Genomic DNA, 10,430 nt, shown 5'->3' with positions numbered 1-10,430 from the left:
AGGTGAAAACTAGAACCATGACAATGAAAGCAACAACAATAACAACAGTAACAGTAAATTAAGCAACACCACCAATAACAATCATGATGAATGATAAAGCAAGTAGAAGTGCTAGTTAAACTCGTTTCAGCTTTGAACCCTCGAGAAGCCCTTTGATTATGTGTACAAATGAAAATTGTCCATTTTTTTTTGTTTTTTATTTTTATAATTTTATTTCAATTTGTTACATTTGTTCACTTTAACAACATTGTGATGTGAGTTTTATTTTAAGGGTTTTTTTTGTTTTTGTTTTTGTTTTTGGTTGAATAATAAAAGGACATAATCTAAATCATTCATTATTAGAAAAAAAAAATGCCATGATTAAAAAAGAGCTATATTACACCCCAAACTCTCCATTTCTTTTCTCTCTCTTTTTTTTTTTTTTTTTTTTTTTTCATTTTTTATAATCAACATTTTTGAACAATAGGATTTGAACCCTAAAAACATTTACTAGAAAGTGTCAACTAATCAAGTTACAAAACTTTTAACCCAAACTCTTGATTTCTATAATCACAAATACTCTTGCTGTCATGCATGTAGATTGTTAAATACATGAAATAAAATGATAAATAATGTGTCCTAGGATTTTCCCTAGCTTGAAAGAAAGAATTCCTCTATTCCATGTAAAAACTATCTATTCTCGTTCTTTTCTTTTCTCATTTTCAAACAAATTTATGGGGGAAAAAGAAAAGAGCAGTGCTCTTAGCCTCTTACTTCTTACCCATATATATATGTATAAAAGAAGAAAACCAAAGAACAGTGCTCGGTGCTCCCACATGCATTTTTATCCTAGAGAAGACTTCATTGCTCCAAAGAGGTAGTTTCCAGTCATCCATCCATCACTCCTGAAAAATTGATCGTTACACATTTCTGTGCATCAGTGACTGTGGCAAGTACACAATCTCTCCACTGTTATTAACTGCTTTTGTCAAAGTCTTTGTAATCAAATTCTAACAAAAAGCATGCAATTAACTTGACTTAACGATCACAATGGCATTGTTTATCTCACCAATTAGGCCTTTTTAATCTCTGCCGGTCTTTATTTTTAGTTTTATCTCATCAAACTTTGATGGCTTCCTCCACCTCCAATATTTTGAAACTTCTTTTGCTCCTCTCTGCGCTCAGCTTATCAAGAATATGGGCTCTCAGCTCTTCTTCTTATATGAAATATTCCCAAAATTCGTCTTCCATAGACTTTATCTGCAAAACCACACCATACCTAGATGTCTGTTTTGACTCATTGAAACTCTCCATCATAATCAATATCTCAATTGAGATCAGTCCAAACATCAACACCTTCCTCCTTTACACCCTCCAATCGCAATATTTGAGTCAGAACAGCTTTCCAATCTGTTGTTGGATGCTGGAAACTCAAACACTATCATTGAAAATCAAACAGGAACCATACAGGACTGCGAGGAACTCCAACAAATCACCTTGTCTTGCTTACAAAGATCAGTGTCCCTAATCCAGGACGACCCACCCATTAAACAACGGAAACTAGCCGATGCAATAGCTTACCTTAGCGCAGCACTCACAAATAAGAATACATGCTTGGAGGGCTTGGTTTCAGCTGCGGGTCCTTTGCCGCCAACCCTACTGAGTTCCATAGATTACACATACATGTATGTAGGTAATGCTCTTTCCATTCTGTCTAGCCAAAAAAGCCATAATAAAAGGCGCCTCTTGGACATGGGTAATCCAACGTGGATTTCAAAGAAATCACAGAGTCGGGCTCGGGTATTGGAGAGTGAATATGACCCGAGCATGGTGCTGACTGTGGCTGCTGATGGAACTGGAAACTTCACCACCATCACTGATGCTATCAACTTTGCTCCAAAAAATAGCAATGATAGAACACATATCTATGTGAAACAAGGGGTTTATGAAGAAAATGTGGAAATCCCAAGTTACAAGCAAAACATTTTTCAGCATGAAGATAGAACTGATGCCACTAAAATTACTGGTAACAGAAGGGTGGGCGATGGCTGGACCACTTTCAGATCTGCGACTCCTGGTATGTTCAGCAATTTAACTCAATTATATTGCATGCATGCTTTTTTATTTTATTTTTTTTATTTTATATATTTAATAATTTGTGTCCTTCCCTTAACTCCTTTTTATGTTAATAATCTTCTTCTTCTTTTTTATTTCTTCTTTATTATTTGTATTTTTTAATCTTGTAAGTTGTTCGGGATAATACATAAATTAGAAGAGTCCAAATCTTCTGTCTCACTTTTCCTATTCCACTCTATGCTCCATCAATAAAAACTTGCCACATGTTCTTCTAATTAATTAAATAGTAACATTATTGACTTATTAATGCTACCTTTATTAATTAATAGTAGTATTTAATTAATTAGGTGAACACGTGACAAGTTTTTATTGGTGGAGTATAAAGTGAAGTAGGAAAAGTGAGACAGAAGATTTTGACTCAAATCAGAATAGATAGTCCTTCTCATATTAATTAGTTTTTTTTTTTTTTTTAACTTCATAATTATAAAGAGAAGATTTGAATTGTGGTCATCTCTGTTGGAGCACCAGGATGTGCCAATAAAACTACAGAGCTATAAATTTTAAGTTTGATAACTAATTATGATTTAATTTATTGGAATATTCTTATGTAATTAACTTATTTTAGGAATATTATAAATTTTATTACATGAATATCACAAACTAAAAGTATTACCTGTAGCAAAAAATAAAGAATATATATATACACACACAAATTATATTACATAACTTATACAAATTGATGCAATAACGAATGTTATTAGTGGATTTGAAAAGTATAAAAATGAATGTCTTAAATTACTTTTTTTACTTGTATTTTTCACACATGCGTTTATGTATTTGTTGAGAGTTTGAGAAATATATAGGTTAATTTAGTTGTGGCTACTATCTATACTGGCAACTGATAGATAGTAGTTAGCTTGAATTGGGTTTAGGGGATTTTAAATTTAAATGGATTGTTTGTAACTTTGAGCATTTTATTTTTGTGATATGTTTTGTCATGAATTGTCAAAAGGGGAGATTGTTTGGTTCTAAGGCATTAGGGACTAATGTATTAGAACTTCAATGTGTAATGTATTGGCAAACTATGATCTAAACATAGAGTCTAGGTTTAGGCTTGCTCAAAGTATGTTTTATTGTAAATTTGGAATCAAGTGATTGCAGAAATTAGTGGACAAATTTGCAAGGCTAAAAAACTTAGATTTGATCGATCGAAAATCATGTAGAATTAATTTTCTGCAGAATTTTCAACTCAGTCCAAGTCCGTTTGACGTGTAAGGTTTTATGTTTTACTTCACATATAAAAAGAAAAATCCTTCTATGTTTTAGAGGCTTTTGATATGCTGTGTGTTGAATTTCTTGTGAGATCTAGAGGTGTTTACCTTCATAGACACTTAGGGTTATCAAGATCAAAATTGATATCAAGAGCCTGACAATCGCTTCAATGTTGCATAAAGAACTTAACGAAAATCTGAAATCTTTGAGTGGAGTCTCAAACTCATAAGTAGGAGAACTTGTGGTTGCAATGGATCAAAAGAAAGAAGTAGTCCGTGGACTCGGAGCTATCACATGGTCGTGATAGTAAGTTTTCTACTTGAGATAGCAATAGGATGTTAGTGGTCTAAGTTTTATTGTACAAATTTCAATTCTTTCATAGTGGATCTATTTTACCTTGAGGATAGCTAGGTTAAATCCTCCCTAAGTTTTTTGCCGATTTGGTTTTCCTAGGTCATCAGATCTTTGTATTCTTTATATTTCCGTATTATATTTATTTTACACATATTTGTTTAACTTAGTTTTAATTAGCAAACTTGTTAATCAACTTGGCTTAATATTAGGTTAAACATATTGCGTTAAGGCGTCTAAAACTTTACAGTTTTCTTTTTCTGTAATGAAGTTTCAGTTTATACACACATGCAAAAAAAAAAAAAAAAAAAAAAAATTATTTCAAGTAAAAATAATAATAATAATGATATTCACTTTTGAACACTAAAATTGTCTTTTGGAAAGATCAATAACCGTCTTTTTGAAAAAAAAAATTATTAACACTAAACAATTTTTAAAACTAAACAATTTTTAAAACAGTAGTTTGCCACATTTATTATTAAAAATGCTATTTTTTTATACCACTCTTATTATTTGTTTTTTCCCATATAACTTTCTCCTTTATTAGTTTTTTGCTAGGATGCATGGACACTTTAATTGGGTTGCTGTATTTGTGTTGTATTAGTGTTATAACGGTGTCTAATATGCTGTATTATGTTAAAAATTTACAAAATTTACTCGTATAACCTTATTGTACTCGTACCTGTGTCTGTATTCATTCATCCTAGGTTTTATGTCATTTTCTGTAGATAAGGTTTCTCAACATTGTAGGATTACGATAGAATGTAAGTATTCAACCAAATTAACTACATCACATGCGCCTATCAATCTATAATCACCCACTGTTGTCCACATTCACTAATAGAAAACTTCTACAGGCTATATATTTTTATCGATACTAATCATTCAGTAAGATGTGTGTGTGTGTGTGTGTGTGTGTGTGTGTATTTGTATGGCCTTATGATCTTGGAAGAATTGAAGAACAAAAAACAAAAAAAAAATCATAACCAATCCAAATTATTAAATTTTAGTTTTATCTTTTATGTGTATAGTACTTGAGCTGTTGATTGTAATTAATTCTGGTAGTAAAATTGTGTCTATAAGGACGATTTTTTGTTTTTTGCCAGCTTTCTGATCGATGTCTAATTATACTCAGGGTGTTTGGTAGACTGTAATAGGGTCTATAATGTAATAATTATTTTTATTATTTAACTATTCAGTAGTTTGGTTGTGTTCTTATTACAGAGAATAATAATTCCTTATGAATAGCTATTATTTAAAATAAAGAATAACTATTCATCTCTAAAAGAGATGTAATAGTTTTTTTTTAGCTGGTGTATTAATTATTACAAATTAATATATTTCTAAATAAACAAACTTTCCATATGTACATAACAATTAAGAAAATAATAAAAATCATAAAAATAACTAAATAATCTCTCCAATTAAAAAAAAAAAATTATTTTTTAGGAAATATAATTATATAATTAAGTAAGATATTTCTTAAGTTTGATTTAAAATGCTTTCATTCCATTATCTTCAAGGTTTTATTACTATATTTTCACCAAACAAATGAATTGTAATATGCATTATATTACAGTATTTTGTATTCTTTGTAATATCTATTCATATTCCTATATAATTACTGCTATAGTCTACCAAATGTACCCTCTGTTTTTTTTTTTTTTTTTTTTTTTTTTTTTTTTTGGTGTGGTAGTGTGATCAGCTCGATATGAATTAATAATGGAATTATAATGGTGTCTGTAGCAGTGCATTTGTCTTTAGAAAGATAAAACATTAAGTGTGCGTCTGACTCTAAATTAAAAAACTATTCAACTTATTTTTGCCGCATGTGGTTTTGGTGTTGGAGTGTGAGTGTATTCCCTTATCTCATCCTCCTTCCCCTATATATATGTGTGTGTGTGTGTGTGTGTGTGTGTGTGTGTTTCTCAAAAAAAAAGTTACTCAGTGTTGTTGAGTTGTCCCACATTGGTAAGGTGTACTATTGAGAAGAGGTTTATCACTTGCTCCGCGAACTAACTGTCGCATGCAGTTTTGGTGTTAGCATGTGAGTGTATTCCCTTATCTCATCCCCCTTCCCCTTATCTCATGAGATGTTCCAAATGTTATAATTTTTGTCACACATGAACAATATTGTTCCATCTTTGGAATGGTATAGAGGAAAATGCTATATAAAAAATTAATTTTCTATTCATTTTCTCTCTCTTCCTTTTTGACTTTCTTTCTTCTCTATCTTCCTTTATCACTTTCTTTCTTCTCTCTTTCTTTTTCTTCTTTCTTTTCTCTTTCTTTTTCTTCTTTCTTTTCTACGCCACTCCCTTCTTCTCTGTCGCTTTCTTCCTTTTTTTTTCTTCTTCTTTCTTCTTCAGAATCTTCATCTCTCCCTTCTTTTTTTCTATCACTCGGCGCCTCTATGTTTTTTTTTTTGTCCTATCACATTCTCTCTTTCTTCTTTTTTCTCCACCTTGCCATTGAGATCGGCCATTGCCATTGAGATCAGCCATCACAGTGCAGTTCGGCCTAACCGATGAGGTTGACTGGTGGGGCTGGGATGATTTGGGTTTGAGATCAGCATTTCAAATAGTGTGGGGCTGGGATTGATGGCTTTTGTGGTGGTGTCTCTCTCCTATACACACTGGTGAAGCCACCACCAGTGGCCGCCAGCCTCTCTCTCTTCTATTTATTTCTCTTTTTCATTTTTTTTTTTCCTTCTTGCTTGTCTGATGGTGTTTGCGTTTTGGTTTTAGGATGGATTTTGTCGTGGTTTTGATGTCTCAGGTGGTGGGTTCTTATGGTAGTGGTGGAGGGTTGTGGGGGTGATGGCTGGTGGTGGTAGGATGTGTGGGTGATAAATAGTAGTGGTTGATTTGGATTTTATTTATTTATTTTTTGATATAGCTGGGTTTTTATTATTATTCTAATATGGTATAATGTTTGTACATTTTTAGATCCCTTAAAACAAAAAGATTAACTTAGTTATTTAGCCAAGTGATTAATTTAGGTAAATTATTCAAATCTAGATTAAAACAAGTAAATCATATCATTGAAACAGTGTGGAAAATAAATAACACAACAATATGATAACTTAGGAAAACCACACCAGTAAAAAACCTAGGGAGGAGTTAACCTAGCTATCCTCAAGGTAAAACAAATCCACTATGAAAGAATTGAAATTTTACAATAGTGATTTAGACCACTAACATCCTATTGCTACCTTGAGTAGAAAACTTACTACCATGACCACGTGACAATTCCGAGTTCACGAACTACTTTTTTTTCATATCCACAGCTTCCACAAGTATACCACTTGTTTTTCTTTAAACATTTTATGCAGCAACTGAAACGATCACCAAGCTCTCGACATCAATCTCGATCTTGATAACCCTAAGTGTGTATGAAGTCAAACACCTCTAGATCTCATAAGAGATTTACACACACAGCATAAATAGCAACATAAAAACGTGGTTAGGGTTTTTCATTTTATACTTAAGGAAAAACATAAAACCCTACACGTCATATGGGCTTGGGTTGAGTTGGAAAATTTACAAAAAAAACATTCTGCATGAGTTTCGATCGATCGAGTCTAATTTTCGATCAATCGAACCTTGCAGAAATTGAACAGTAATTTTCTGCAATTACTTGATTCCAACTTTACACATACATCACTTTGAGCAGCCTAAATCTAGACTAAACATTTTGATCATAGTTTGCCAACATATACAAATTGAAGTTCTAATACATTAGTTCCTAATTTTTTAGAACCTAACAATCTCTCTCTTTGGCAATCCGTGACAAAACACATAATAAAACAAAATGCTTAAAGTTAAAAAAATAGGCCATTACATTAAAATTGCCCAACCAAAACAATTCAACCTAACTACTATCTATCAGTTGCAAGTGTAGATAGCAGCATGACTGAATCAACCTGTATATTCCTGAAACACTCAACAAACACATAAACACATGTGTGGAAAATACAAGTAAACCAAAATAAAACACAATAAAAAAACAAAAGTAAACTAGCTCTCCCCCTAAGTTAGATACATCAAAAAGTTTTCATATTCTCCCCTTTCAAAAACAATTTTATCTCCCCTTAAACAAAAAATTTTAAAAAACCTTTTTCAAATTTCATCTATTTCTCTCCCTTTTTGTCACGTATTGACAAAGACAACTTAAACAAAGAGTAAATAGTAAACATACGCAACAAAGGATAAGAGAAAATAAAGGTTAAAAAAAACTTTTCTCCCCCTATAAAAATAGGAAAAACAAAACAAGTTTTAGGAAAAACAGTTTTGGGAAAAATTTAGGAGATGGGGATAAATAAAAGCACAAACCAAACTCAAAAAAAATTGAGGTTACACATGAACACAAATATTCTCTCTTTCAATAAATGCACACTTGACACTATGTGACCCATAAATAGTTGCATGAGTAAAGAAAATATTTGCGCATTGATTATCCATCATATCTCTTAATAAAAATATTTTCTGCAGTTCACACATAAAAGATAGCATATACTAAAAGGTACTAAGGACTCAAAAATTAATCAATTAATTTTTAAATCAAGTTGAGTACCCAATTTAGCAAAGTGTATGCATGTTATAAGTGAAAAGAATGAGAGATATGACTGCAAAACTGCAAAATGGATACAGAAAACAGTGCTATGCATGTGAATCCTAAACACAAATGATGCATGAAAAAAAATTTGGTCAAATACTTAAAACTGAAAATTTTTCAGTTTCGATCGATCAAGCATCGATTGAATACCAATCGAGTCAGGCAGAAAGTCATGATTAAAAATCAAGGGATTTTTGATCGGTAGAGAAACACATTCGATCGATCAAAATTCTGGAAATTTGAATTTTCTGAAAAACTGTAGAACATTATGACATTATGCAGAAACTACTCAAACCAAGAAATTTCACAAATGAAATGCATGAGAATGAGTTAAAAAATTTTCAAAAACATGAGTTGTCAACCTAGAACTTCAAAACAAAGTTTTTAATCATCAAAGACACAAATTTTGCCAACTCTTAAACATATGTTTCATCAAACACCATAGAAAACATAATCTTGGATGGCCACAACAAGATCACTCACAATATTATGTATTAAGTTTAGCAAGGAGTAACTTGAGTAGTGTGTGCAACTAGCAAAAGCATGAGATAGATGTGAGGTGATAAGTAAATAGAGATCAATCACATTTTCTACAGAATTCATCCCATGAATTTGAAAGTGATTATCACTTAAAGAGTTACAACATATAATTCCAGCAACTCCTAGAAAACAAGCTTGCAATCATGTAAGTTTCTTGATTTGCCTCATAATGTACACACTAATTTTTATTTCAATTTGAATTTATTATAGCCAAATAATGCACACACCAATTTTATTATATTTAAATTCATTATAACTGAGGCTACACCTTATATTCTCTTTGTGCATGTGCTACACTTTCTTGAGCACTAAATCATATGATATGCATAAAGGTGTTCATAATTGACTAGTAAACAGTAGTGAGTTGGTTATTTATACATTTTTCTTAGGATTTTTTAGTCCTTACAATCAAAAGCATATGACTTCAAAATTAAGATCATGTGATAAAAAACTACAAACAACTCCAACACAACATGCACAACATAATCAAAATCAGTAAAGTGCAATAAAATAAGCTCATCTAAGCTAAACAAAGGACATAAACATGTTATGTAAAAATAATATGGCCAAGCTCAATTACATATCCATGATGTGTAATACAAAAAAAAAAAAAAAAAAATCTTTTTAGATTTTCAAAATATATTTTATGACCAAAACTAAAATCACACATTATGCTAAATAATTAAAAATGCAAATGCAATGCATGAAAATGCTTAACTAAGCTATAGAGGGTACATAAATAAGAAATATCAATTTCTTAATTAACCTTTGAGTACATGTACAAACTAGTACATACTCATACAAAATCAAAAATAACTTAGCACTTATATAACACATACGATTCAAGTTTCTCCACAATGTCAAGCATGTTCTAAATCAAGAGAGAGATATCATAATTCATATAATCCTCATGAAAAATAAAACAAAACTCAAAATAAAATGTTTTTGTCTTTTTGAAATTTTTCAATGTTTTTGGATTTCAAAAAAAAAAAAAAAGACAAAACAACCTAAGAAAATAAAACAACCAAAAACTGAAAGAAAACATGTCCACAATCAATTGAAAGAATTAAATCAAGGACAAGTAAACATCACTCACTTTAGAGAATCTTTTCTCACCCATATGTCTTTGGCTTTGTAGGTGAAAATCCATGAGAAGCAGAGTGTATTTGAGGGATTACACCAATCTTCTGAGAAAGACTGAAATCTTGCAAATTCTTTTCACAAGCCAACAAGCTTAAACTTTTCAAAAGAATAAGAAACAATTTGTATGAACATATGGCAGGAGAAACATTATCACATATCCTAGATTGAAATGTAGAATGCTTAAATTTCAATTTATGACAATTAAGACGAATGTGACCGGAGACACCACAAAAGTGACAAACATGAATAAATTTAGGAACATTAGTATTCCTAACAGCAAATCTAGTATCAGATTTTGGTTTTTGCTTCAACAAAGAACAATTTGGTCTAATATGACCAACAACACCACAAATATGACAAGTAGGCACAAAAACATATTTCTTTTGCACAGTAGCAATAGGTTTAAACATAGGTTTAGAAATGTCAGCATCTACATCAGAACTTTTACCTTG

The 10,430-nt window shown here is 31.2% G+C and overlaps 1 pseudogene; it reads left to right on the top strand.

Moving 5' to 3' along the window:
- Positions 1–1,108: 1,108 nt before the first annotated feature.
- Positions 1,109–2,691, top strand: LOC142643196 (putative pectinesterase/pectinesterase inhibitor 12; annotated as a pseudogene).
- Positions 2,692–10,430: the final 7,739 nt, after the last annotated feature.

This window comes from Castanea sativa, chromosome 7 (assembly GCF_040712315.1).
Source record: "Castanea sativa cultivar Marrone di Chiusa Pesio chromosome 7, ASM4071231v1".
NCBI lineage: Eukaryota > Viridiplantae > Streptophyta > Magnoliopsida > Fagales > Fagaceae > Castanea > Castanea sativa.
The sequence above is the reverse complement of the archived record's forward strand: the minus strand, read 5'-3'. Positions and strand labels throughout refer to the sequence as shown.